This window comes from Lynx canadensis, chromosome B3, assembly GCF_007474595.2.
Source record: "Lynx canadensis isolate LIC74 chromosome B3, mLynCan4.pri.v2, whole genome shotgun sequence".
NCBI lineage: Eukaryota > Metazoa > Chordata > Mammalia > Carnivora > Felidae > Lynx > Lynx canadensis.
The window spans coordinates 146,763,284-146,775,139 of NC_044308.2; the positions used below are offsets into that span (position 1 = coordinate 146,763,284).

An 11,856-nucleotide genomic window follows, 5' to 3' on the forward strand; every position below is an offset into this window, starting at 1 on the left:
TATTTCCCCCTTACCAGTTTAGCCCATCCCCCTCCCAAAATCCTTCCAACAACCCTCTGTTTGTTCTCCATATATGAGTCTCTTATGCTCTGTCCCCTACATGCTTTTATATTATTTTTGTTACCCATCCATTATGTTTATCTGTTTTGTCTCTTAAAGTCCTCATATGAGTGATGTCATATGATTTTTGTCTTTCTCTGACTGACTAATTTCACTTAGCATAATACCCTCCAGTTCCATGCATGTAGTTGCAAATGGAAAGATTTCATTCTTTTTGATTGCCCAGTAAGACTCCATTGTATGTATATATATACCATATCTTCTTTATCCATTCATCCATCGATGGACATTTGGGCTCTTTTCGTATTTTGACTATTGTTGATAGTGCTGCTATAAACATGGGGGTGCATGTGTCCCTTCAAAACAGATCACCTGTGTCCCGTGTATAAATGCCTAGTAGTGCAATTGCTGGGTCATAAGGTAGTTATATTTTAGTTTTTTGACAAACCTCCATACAGCTTTCCAGAGTGGCTGCACCAGCTTGCATTCCCACCAACAATGCAAAAGAGATCCTCTCTCTGCATCCTTGCCAACATCTATTGTTGCCTGAGTTGTTAATGTTAGCCATTCTGACAGGTGTCAGGTAGTATCTCATTAGGGCTTTGATTTGCATTCCCGTGATGATGAGTGATGTGGAGAATTTTTTTATGTGTTGGTTGGCCATCTGGATGTCTTCTTTGGAGATGTGTCTATTCATGTCTTTTGCCTGTTTCTTTACTGGATTATTTGTGTTTTGGGTGTTGGATACTAACCCTTTGGATTTTATAGATTTTGGATACTAACCCTTTATCTGAGATGTCATTTGAAAATATCTTCTCCCATTCTGTCAGTTGAATTTTAGTTTTACTGATTGTTTGCCTTCAATGTGCAGAAGCTTTTTATTTCAATGAGGTCCCAGCAGTTCATTTTTGCTTTTGTTTCCCTTGCTTCTGGGGACGTGTTGGGTAGTAAGTTGGTGTGGCCAAGATCAAAGATGTTTTTGCCTGTTTTCTCCTCGAGGATTTTGATGGTTTCCTGACTTAATTGAGGTCTTTCATCCATTTTGAGTGTATTTTGTGAATGGTGTAAGAAAGTGGTTCAGGTTCATTCTTCTGCATGTCGCTGCCTAGTTTTTCCAGCAACACTTGCTGAAGAAACTTTCTTTATTCCATTGGTATTCTTTCCTGCTTTGTCAGAGATTAGTTGGCCATACGTTTTTGGGTCCACTTCTGGGTTTTTTATTCCGTTCCATTGATCTGAGTGTCTGTTCTTGTTTTTGTTTTTAAATTTTTTGGCATTTATTACTTTTGAGAGACAAAGACAGAGCATGAGCGGGGGAGGGGAGAGAGATCACTTTGGCTATTCGGGGTCTTTTCTGTTCCATACAAATTTTAGGATTATTTGTCTAGCTCTGTGAAGAATGCTGGTGTCACTTTGATCGGAATTGCATTGATTATGTAGATTGTTTTGGGTACTATCGGCGTTTTAACAATATTTGTTCTTCCTATCCAGGAGCATGGAATCTTTTTCCATATTTTGCCATCTTCAATTTCTTTCATAAGGTTTCTATCATTTTTAGTGTATAGAGTTTCGTCTCTTTGGTTAGATTTATTCCTAGATATTTTATGGTTTTTGGTGCTACTGTAAATGAGATAGATTCCTTGTTTTCTTTTCTGTCGCTTCATTGTGGGTATATAGGAATTCAACTGATTTCTCTGCATTGATTTTGTATCCTGCCACTTTGCTGATTTCATGAATCAATTCTAGCAGTTTTTTGGTGGAGTCTTTTGGGTTTTCCATATAGAGTATCATGTCATCTGTGAAGAGTGAAAGTTTGACCCCTTCCTGGCTGATTTGTATGCCTTTTATTTCTTTGTGTTGTCTGAGTGCAGAGGCTAATAATTCCAATAATCTGTTGAATAACAGTGGCAAGAGTGGACATCCCTGTCGTGTTACTGACCTTAGGGAGACAGCTCTCAGTTTTTCCCCATTGAGGATGATATTAGCATCGGGTCTTTCATAGATGGCTTTTACAATCTCGAGGTATGGTCCTTCTATCCCTACTTTCTTGAGGGTTTTTATCAAGAAAGGATGTTGTATTTTGTCAGATGCTTTCTCTGCATCTGTGGAGAGGATCATATGGTTCCTGTTCTTTCTTTTATCAATGTGATGAATCACGTTAGTTGTTTTACAGATATTGAGCCAGTCCTGCATCCCAGGTATAAATCCCACTTGGTCGTGGTGAATAATTTTTTTAATGTATTATTGCTTCTGGTTGGATAATATCTTGTTGAGGATTTTTACATCCATGTTCATCAGTGAAATTGGTCTATATTTCTCCTTTTTAGTGTGGTCTCTGTCTTCTTTAGGAATCAAGGTAATGCTCGCTTCATAGAAAGAGTTTGGAAGTTTTCTTTCCATTTCTATTTTTTGGAACAGTTTCAAGAAAATAGGTGTTAACTCTTCCTTAAATGTTTGGTAGAATTCACCTGGAAAGCTCTCTGGTCCTGGACTGTTGTCTTTTGGCAGATTTTTGGTTACTAATTCGATTTCCTTACTGGTTAAGGGTCGGTTCAAATTTTCTATTTATTCCTGTTTCAGTTTTGGTAGTGTATATGTTTCTAGGAATTTGTCCATTTCTTCCAGATTGCCCATTTTATTGGCATATAAGTGTTCATAATATTCTCTTATTACTGTTTTTATTTCTGTTGTGTTCGTTGTGATGTCTCCTCTGTCATTCTTGATTTTATTTATTTGGGTCCTTTTCCTTTTTCTTTTTGATCAATCTGGATAGTGGTTTATCAATTTTGTTAATTCTTTCAAAGAACCAGCTTTTAGTTTCATTGATCTGTTGTACTGTTTTTTTCTTTGGTTTCGATAACATTGATTTCTGCTCTAATCTTTATTATTCCCTGTATTCTGCTGGTTTTGGGTTTTATTTGCTGTTCTTTTCCAGCTTCTTAAGGTGTAAGGTTAGGCTGTGTATCTGAGATCTTTCTTCCTTCTTTAGGAAGGCCTGGATTGCTATATACTTTCCTCTTAGGACCGCCTTTGCTGCATCCTAGAGGTTTGCGTTGTGGTGTTATCATTTCATTGACTTCCATATACTTTTCAATTTCCTCTTTAACTGCCTCGTTAGCCCATTCATTCTTTAGTAGGATGTTATTCAGTCTACAAGTCTTTGTTACCTTTCCAAATTTTTTCTTGTGGTTGATTTCGAGTTCATGGCAATTGTAGTCTGAAATTATGCATGGTATGATCTCAATCTTTTTGTGCTTACTTAGGGCTGATTTGTGCCCCAGTATATGGTCTATTCTGGAGAATGTTCCATGTGCACTGGAGAAGAATGCATATTCTGTTGCTTTAGGATGAAATGTTCTGAATATATCTGTTAAGTCCTCTGGTCCAGTGTGTCATTCAATGCTATTGTTTTCTTGTTGATTATTTGATTAGATCATCTGTCCATTGCTGTGAGTGGGGTGTTGAAGTCTCCTACTATTATGGTATTCTTATCAATGAGTTTCTTTATGTTTGTGATTAATTGATTTCTATATTTGGGTGCTCTCACATTTGGCTCATAAATGTTTACAATTGTTAGGTCTTCTTGGTGGATAGACCCCTTGATTATGAATGATATAATGCCCTCCTGCATTTTTTGAAACAGTCTTTATTGTAAAGTCTAGATTGTCTGATATTAGTATGGCTACTCCGGCTTTCTTTTATTGACCATTAGCATGACAGATAGTTCTCCATCCCCTTATTTAACTCTGGAGGTTTCTTTAGGTCTAAAATGCGTCTCTTATGAAAAGCATATAGATGGATCTTGTTTTCTTATCCATTCCATTACCCTATGTATTTTGATTAGAGAATTGATTCCAATGACACTTAGAGTGAATACTGAAAGATATGAGTCTATTGCCATTATGATGCTTGTAGAGTTGGACTTTCTAGTGGTGTATTCTGGTCTTTCTAATCTTTGTTACTTTATTTATTTATATAGATATATTTTCATCTTATCTCCTCTCAGAGAGTCGCCCTTAAAATTTCCTGAAGAGCTGGTTTAGTGCTCACAATCTCCTTTAATTTTTGTTTGTATGGGGATCTTTTTATCTCTCCTTCTATTTTGAATGACAGCCTTGCTGGATACAGAATTCTAGGCTGCATATTTTTCTGATTCAGCACATTGAATATATCCCGCCAGTCCTTTCTGGCCTGCCAACTTTCTGTGGATAGGTCTGCTGCAAACCTGATCTGTCTTCCCTTGCCAGTTAGGGACTTTGTTTCCCTGTTGGTTTTATGATTCTCTTTGCCTGAGTAATTTGTCAATTTGACTATGATGTGCCTTGTTGATGGTCAGTTTTTGTTGAATCTAATTGGAGACCTCCGTGCTTCCTGGAGTTTGATGTCTGTGTCTTTGCCCAAGTTAGGAAATTTTTCCGCTATGATTTCCTCACCTAACCCTTCCACCCGTATTTCTCTATTCCACTTCTGGGACCCCTATGATTCTCATGTTTTTCCTTTTTAAGGAGTCACTGATTTCTCTAATTCTTAAATCGTGCTCTTTTGCCTTAATCTCCCTCTTTTTTCCTGCTTCATTATTCTCTATAAGTTTGTCCTCTATATCACTGGTTGTCTGTTCTGCCTCATCCATCCGTGCCATCCATCCATCTGTGATTGCAGCTCAGTTATAGCATTTTAAATTTCATTCTCGCTATTTTTTTACTTCTTATATCTCTGTAGAAAGGGATTCTAATCTATTTTTTACTCCAGCTAGTATTCTTATTATTTTGATTCTAAATTATAGTTCTGACATCTTGCTTGTATCTGTGTTGGTTAAATCCCTGGCCATTGTTTGTTCGTGATTTTTCTTTTGGGGTGAATTCCTTCGTTTTGTCATTTTGAAGGGAGAAAAGGAATCAATTTTTTGCAAAATTGAAAAAAAAAGATAAAATTACAAAAATATTAAAATTAAAAATTAAACACACACACACACACACACACACACACAACAAATAGATGATGCTAGATCCTAGGTGTGTTTTGGTTTGGGTGTTGAAAGTGTTTTGACAGATATGAGAAAAAAAGGGAGGGGAGAAAAAAAAAAGGACGTCATTTGATAATTTGAAAAAATGAATACACTGAAGTAGACTAAAATGAGATGATGGGAGTAAAATAGAGTTTGAAAAAATTTACACAAAATTAAAAAATATAGTAGAAAAAAGGAAAGAAAAATATTTTTAATAATAATTAAAAATAAATGTGATTTTTTTCTTTTTCTGTATTCAAGAAAAAAGAAAGGAAATGAAAAAGAGAAAAAAGATAAAAAATGGAGAAAAAGGAAATCGTTTGAAAATTCAAAAAAGTGAATATATTGTAGTAGACTAAAACAAAATGATGATAGTAAAATAGAACTTGAAAAAATTTACAAAAAGCATACAATATAGTAGGAAATTTGAATAAAAATGTTTTTAATAGAAATTGAAAGTAAAATGAAGTTTTTCCCTTTCTGCATTCAAGAAAAACGACAGAAACGAAGAAGAGAAAAAAATAAAAAAATAAAAAGGAAACTGTTTTGAAATTTGAAAAGGGGACTACACTGAAGTAGACTAAAATAAAATGCTGGAAGTAAAATACACTTTGAAAAAAATTACACAAAGGTAAAATATATAGTAATTAAATAAAATAAAAATATTTTTAATAAAAATTGTTAATGAATTTTTTCTCTTTCTGCATTCAAGAAAAATAAAAATAAAGAAAGAATATTGACTAGATGAACCTGCTAACAGATTGGAGTAGGACTGAAATTACTTTGTTATACCCTAGATGTAGCGCTTTATAGGCCATAAACTAAGCTGGCAGTGAGGCTTGTGTTCCTGAAGAGCCCAGTTGGCCCAGTTGGGAGGGGCTCAGTGTAATGGCTCCACTCTCCACTAGATGGCTCTTCTAGCCTCCTGGGGTGGATTGTTGCTGTGCTTGTAGGTGCGTATGTGCCTGCACGGGAGAGGTGAAAATGGCGCCACCCAGCTACCCAGTCTGTTCTCCCGGATCAGCAATCACACACCTTTCCTCTGTCTTCAGCTGTCTTCCACTCCCCGCTCCTCCACATTCCGTGTCCAGGTCCCAGGCCGCACCTCTCTCCCAAGTTTTGTCTCAGATGTGGCGGTTTCCCCGGCCCCTTACTTCCAAAGGACTGTGGATTGATCTGTTCTGCCCCTCTGTGGGAGGGTCTCATGGAGCAATGGCCGAATGAACAATGGCCAAATATCGGCTGCACGCAGGAATATTTGTTGAACCCTTCTGCTGCCAGTGCCCCGAGACTGTGGCCAGGTGCCAGCCTGCCCAAGAAAAAGTTCGTGAGAGAGTGTAGCAGCAGCGTTTCAGGGAATACGGAAAATCACAACACACGTCTGGCACCAGGCTTCACCCTAAACGACCTTGTTCCAGCACCAGCAAATGTGGCCATTTTCTGGGGTCTTCTGGGACCAGGTGGCTTCCACAGTCTCTACAGAATGTCCTACCAACAGTGGAACCACTTTTCCCTGTGTGGCTCAAGAACCTCGTGAACCCCACTCTGTTCCTGGGAATTCACCTTTCCCAGCAGAACGCCGCCAGGTATGGAGCTGCAGAGTTGCAGCCTTTGTGCTCCCCTTGTTTACAGTCTTAATGGAACTTAAATCCTCTCCTTTCTCCTTTCTCCCTTTTTAGTTTAGTCCCTGTGGCTGTTTCCAATTTTCCACTTTCTCTCCAGCTGCTTTTGGGGAGGGGTGCTTTTCCCGTATTCTCACCCACTCCCCATCTCCGTCCTCTCTCCGCCTGCAAAAGCACCTCCCTTGCCATGGCTTCCCGCTCCCCAAGGCCACCTCTTCACGCCACGTATTTGCTGAATTCTGTGGTTGAAGTTGTGCAGATTGTTGTGTTAATCCTCAATCAGTTTTCTAGGTGTGTAGGATGGTTTAGTGTTGGTCTGGCTGTATTTCATGGACGCGAGACACACAAAATCTTCCATGCTGTTCCGCCATCTTGTCTCATCCCCCAGTGACTGCCTAATTTTCATTTGAGCATTTGAGGATATCATGCCACTCCCTTCTTGCCTGCAGTTTTCTGTGGACAGTTCTGCCATAATCTTTTTTATCTTCCCATATTATTTAGAGAACTCTTCTGTCTTCATGTTTACAGGATTTTTTTTATTTGTGTATTTTGTGAACTTTACTGTCTTATGTCTCAGAGTTGGCCTGATTTTTTTTTTATTTTAATGGGAGTTCTCTGTGACTCATAGATGTGAATGTCTGATTCCTTCACCATTTAGTAGAAAGTTTGCATTATAATGCACTCAGATAAAACTTCTCCCTTTTTTTCTCCCTCTTTTCTTCTGGGACTCCATTGAAAACAATTTTATTACACTTTATGGAGTTGCTGCGTTCCCTAAGTATACGTTTGTGATGCAATATGTTAATTTTCCTCTTCTTTCCTGCTTCATTTCTCACATATTTTTATCTTCTATGTCACTTACTCATTCATCTGATTCTTTCTGCCTTGAGTTCATTATATCCAATCATTTTCACAGATCAGGTACAACATTTTAAAAATTTCAGCCTGACTATGTTTTAGGTCTTTTCTATTTGTAGTCAGGGTATCCTTATGTCTTCTAGGCTTTCCGCAAGTACAGCTAGTATCCTTATGATAGTTTTTAAAAGTTCTGTTTCCTTATGATAGGTTTTAAATTCTGTTTGAGGCATATTATTTATATGTGTTTTAATTTTATCCCTGGCAATGTCCTTTTATCGTTTTCTCTTTTAGAATGAATTCCTCCATCATGGTGTATGTCTATGACTCCACTTTCTTAAGTGTTTTAGGAAAATCCTGTTATTATTTCTGCTTCTATACTGGTGTCTTTATTGAGAAGTGTTACATACTGTTGAGGACCTGACATTTTTGGGAGCATTTCTTGCATGTGCCATGTGCACTTTGCTGTCATATATTGTCTGCTCTGCCCCTCAGGTCAGTCCTCTGCAGAGTTTCTCCTTGCCTCCAGTGGGGAGTTTTCCAATTTTGTCCATAGTGTTGAGTTTTAACTAGGTGAGTTTGGTGCACTTAATAAAAGGCTAATTCCTATCTCCCCTATAGGTGAAGCTATGCCTCACTATATGGTCAGTAGACTTGGTGCCTGTGCGGGTATATGGTGTTTGGAAGGAGGGGCCCAATGCTGGTATGGGTTCCAGGCACTCTTTTCCTAGTAAGGAAGCACCCAAGGAAGGCAAGGGGGGCTATAGCTTGGTGTCAGTGGCTCAGTTTCTACTGGGAGGTGCTGAGCTGCTCACTGAATTCTGTCCATACTGATTGGTGGGAGGAAATATTGGCATTAGCTCCCTCTCTAGTTCCTGGAGTTGTAGTTCCCAGCCTCCCCTGTTCAGGAAGCCTTCACACAAAGAGAACAATCTGTACTTGTGTGTCCCAGGCTTCCTTCAGAACCCTGCCTTCACCTTGTCTGTATCCAAAGCATTGCTCCACCTGGCAGCTCAGGCCTCTTATGTTTTATATCAGGAGCTCTATCTGGGTTTGAATACACCAATTTTTATGAACTCAATATGACAGGGACCTCACTGATCCTCTGGGAGAGAGTCTCACTATGCTGTGGCTGGAGCTGATTGTCCCAGAAGGGCAGTTGCATGAACACTAGCGCTTGGAGTTCATGGTGAAGAACAACAAGAAGGCAGCATCCATTTAGCTGCTCTCAGCAGAGGCTCCTATGCTAATAACCCGGAGAGTGCAATGGTGCCTGTCAGCTCTCCTGCCCCATGAGAGGTAATGCCCCGTCTCCCAAATGCACTCCAAGAAGGTAACTGTCACTGCTGATGTTACCCAGGGATCCTCAAACTGCAGCACTCCCTATGGGCCTCAGGGCTGCTTCTCCCCAGGAGCACTTCTATGCCCACCAGGCCCCACCCCAGTGATGGCATGGACTTCTAAATCTTCAGTCTTTGAGTTCCGCATTTACAGGAGGTTGACTTCTCATGATTAACTTTATGTGTCATCTTGACTGCATCATAGGTGCCCAGTCTCCCCACTGTTTCTGTGGATATCTGTGATGTGTTCCAGAAGAGACTGTAATTTCTATCCATGGTTTCTGTCTGCCTGGGCATCACCCATTCCATTAAGGCTCTGAGTAGAATCCGATGCTGAGGGAGGAAGAATTCCATTTTTACTTCCCATGTGCTTGTTTGAACTGGAACAGTGGTCTCCTCCGACCCTTGTTCTGAGAGTTACATCATCAGCTCTCCACGTTCTGAGACTAGACAGTAGTTCAGAATTACACCGCTGGTTTTCCTATGTCTCCAGCATGTGAGAGTGGAACGTGGGGCTTATCAATATATTTAGTCATGTAAACCAATGTGCTTTGGGCTCTGTGCCTCGGGAGAATCCTGACTAATACACGGATATGAATTATCTCTTCTTAAGAGGAATTGAATAAAGCTGTAGCTCATTTAAAGTGCTGAGAAGCAAGAGCCAGGAGGGAAGTGTCACGTTGTTTGATTGGGAAAAGTGCTGGGTGAGGATAAGGAGGAGCTGTAGGATCCTGTGACCTGGCTGCACAGGGAGTGCATCTGGGACTCCTCTAATGGTTCAGCTGTTGTGCCTCAGGAAATTCGTAATTCATTCATATTGAGGGATGAGTAAGCAAGTGCAAACAACTGTGTCTTTTGTGCATGCTAGTGTAGTTTTCCTATTACAACAAAGTTTCTAAGTCAAGGAATGAACAGGAAAGTACAGAATCCTGTGTCCAGAGAGGCCCCCTGAAGAAACTGCTGTGTGGAGAGGCAGCCCCAGACCCTGACAGGAAACCTGCCTGTAACCTCCATCTGCACCTGCTCCTGGGAACACAAACCAGAGTTGTGCATAGTGTGCGCCCCATGGTGGTGATGATCCCCTCCTGCAGGGAGGTTTGTGTGTGGGCTCCCAGTGAGGTCCCCTCACCGTGTCACTTGCACAGTAATATGTGGCCATGTCCTCGGTCTTCAGGCTGTTCATCTGCAGATACAGCGTGTTCTTGGCGTTGTCTCTGGAGATGGTGAATCGGCCCTTCACGGAGTCTGCGTAGTATGTGCTACCTCCACTACCAATTGCTGAGACCCACTGCAGTCCCTTTCCTGGAGCCTGGCGGACTCAGCTCATCCAATAGCCACTGAAGGTGAATCCAGAGGCTACACAGGTGAGTCTCAGGGACCCCCCAGGCTTCGCAAGGTCTCCCCCAGACTCCACCAGCTGCACGTCACACTGGACACCTACAGACACAAGACATGTTGGTCAGGAAACTGTCACACATCCACTGGTTCTCACTCATATCCACTCACATACTCAGTGTCTCTCGTTCACCATGCATTACCTTTCAAAAGAGCAACCAGGAAAACCCAGCGCAGCACAAACTCCATGGTGAGGTTTCTGTGTTCTGTGCTGATCACAGAATGGGAACACCTGGTACTCCTGGGGCTGGGGCTCCTCTCCCAGCTGCAGGGTTGGTGCTAGGTTGGTTTTATCATCACAGATAGGGCCCTATTTGCATGTCCTCTGACATATACATCAAAGTCCACACTTAGATTTGATTCTTTAAAAGTGAACGACCATTAGGGATACACTTTTATATTAGTTTGTGTGGTTGGCGCTGTGACAATATGAAGAATTCTAATATGTGAGCACAGTTATATTTGCAGGCCCTTGTGCAGTTTTACAGGTCTTTAATCAAAATAGGTCATTTTCAGAATGCATTATTTTACATCCTTTTTGATGTTTAATTCCAAATACTTTATTGTGTGCCATTTTCACTTGTATAATTTTGTTATTTGTGTTGCATGTATTTCCATGCTGGTGTGTAGAATCACAGGTGGTTTATTTATTTATTTATTTTTGTTCATTTTGCATCCTGCACTTTTCCTCATTTTTAAAAACTGGTTCTAATATTTTTTGTGCTATCTCTAGGGGTTGTTATCTTTAAGATCATGCCATCTGCAAAGAAGTAATTTTTCTTCCTCCTTACTGATTTAAATGTATTTTATTTCTTTTTATTGCCAAAGTTTGTGGGTACTTCTTCCAGTTGTAGGATAAGAATGCTTTTCCCTTCTTTTCTTCTGGGCTTTCATCCTGTCTAAGGATTCAATTGACATAAGACTGATCTAAATGGGGGAATAAATTTCATTTTGCAAGTGCCTGGGCTTCCTAATAATATGACACCCAGACAATGAACAAAGCAGGTGGCACTTATGACTTTCAGACAACAAAACTTTGGGTTTGGCAAGAGTCAAGGCAAAGGTGTGGTTTTCGGGTATTTAATTAGTCAACAAATAACTAGGTTTCTTTGCACATCCTTCTTGTCCCTGTGTTCCTTATTCTGGTGCTAAGGATGGTTCTCCCCTCCTGGTACAGGGAAGGGAGTTTCCCAAGGGAGATTTATATCCTGCTGTCAAGGGACACAGGAGGGTCTGAGTGTCCTTGGACTGGCTGTTTCTCCCGTGACTTTCATCCAAATAAGGACTGTGACACGATGACATGGTGTGAGGCGGCATCGTTATTCTTCACGTTATCATGTGGAATACTTCTGTTGGGGATGACCATCATTGCCTCGCTACTGATGTGGCAGGAATGGTTTTAGTATTTTATGTTCAATATGCTGTCAGGTGTGGGCTCTCATAGTGGCCATGATCATGTGGAGGTAATTTCCTTCTCCTTTTTAATTGAGTTATTTTAAAGTGATGAAGATGTGTTTTTTGTTCATGAAAAAACTGTCTAATGATTTTATGAATAAATTAAGGATGGCTTTGATTCAAT

General features: G+C 40.2%; 1 pseudogene; it reads right to left on the reverse strand.

The window, feature by feature from the left end:
* Positions 1–6,068: 6,068 nt before the first annotated feature.
* Positions 6,069–10,539, reverse strand: LOC116737918 (annotated as a pseudogene).
* Positions 10,540–11,856: the final 1,317 nt, after the last annotated feature.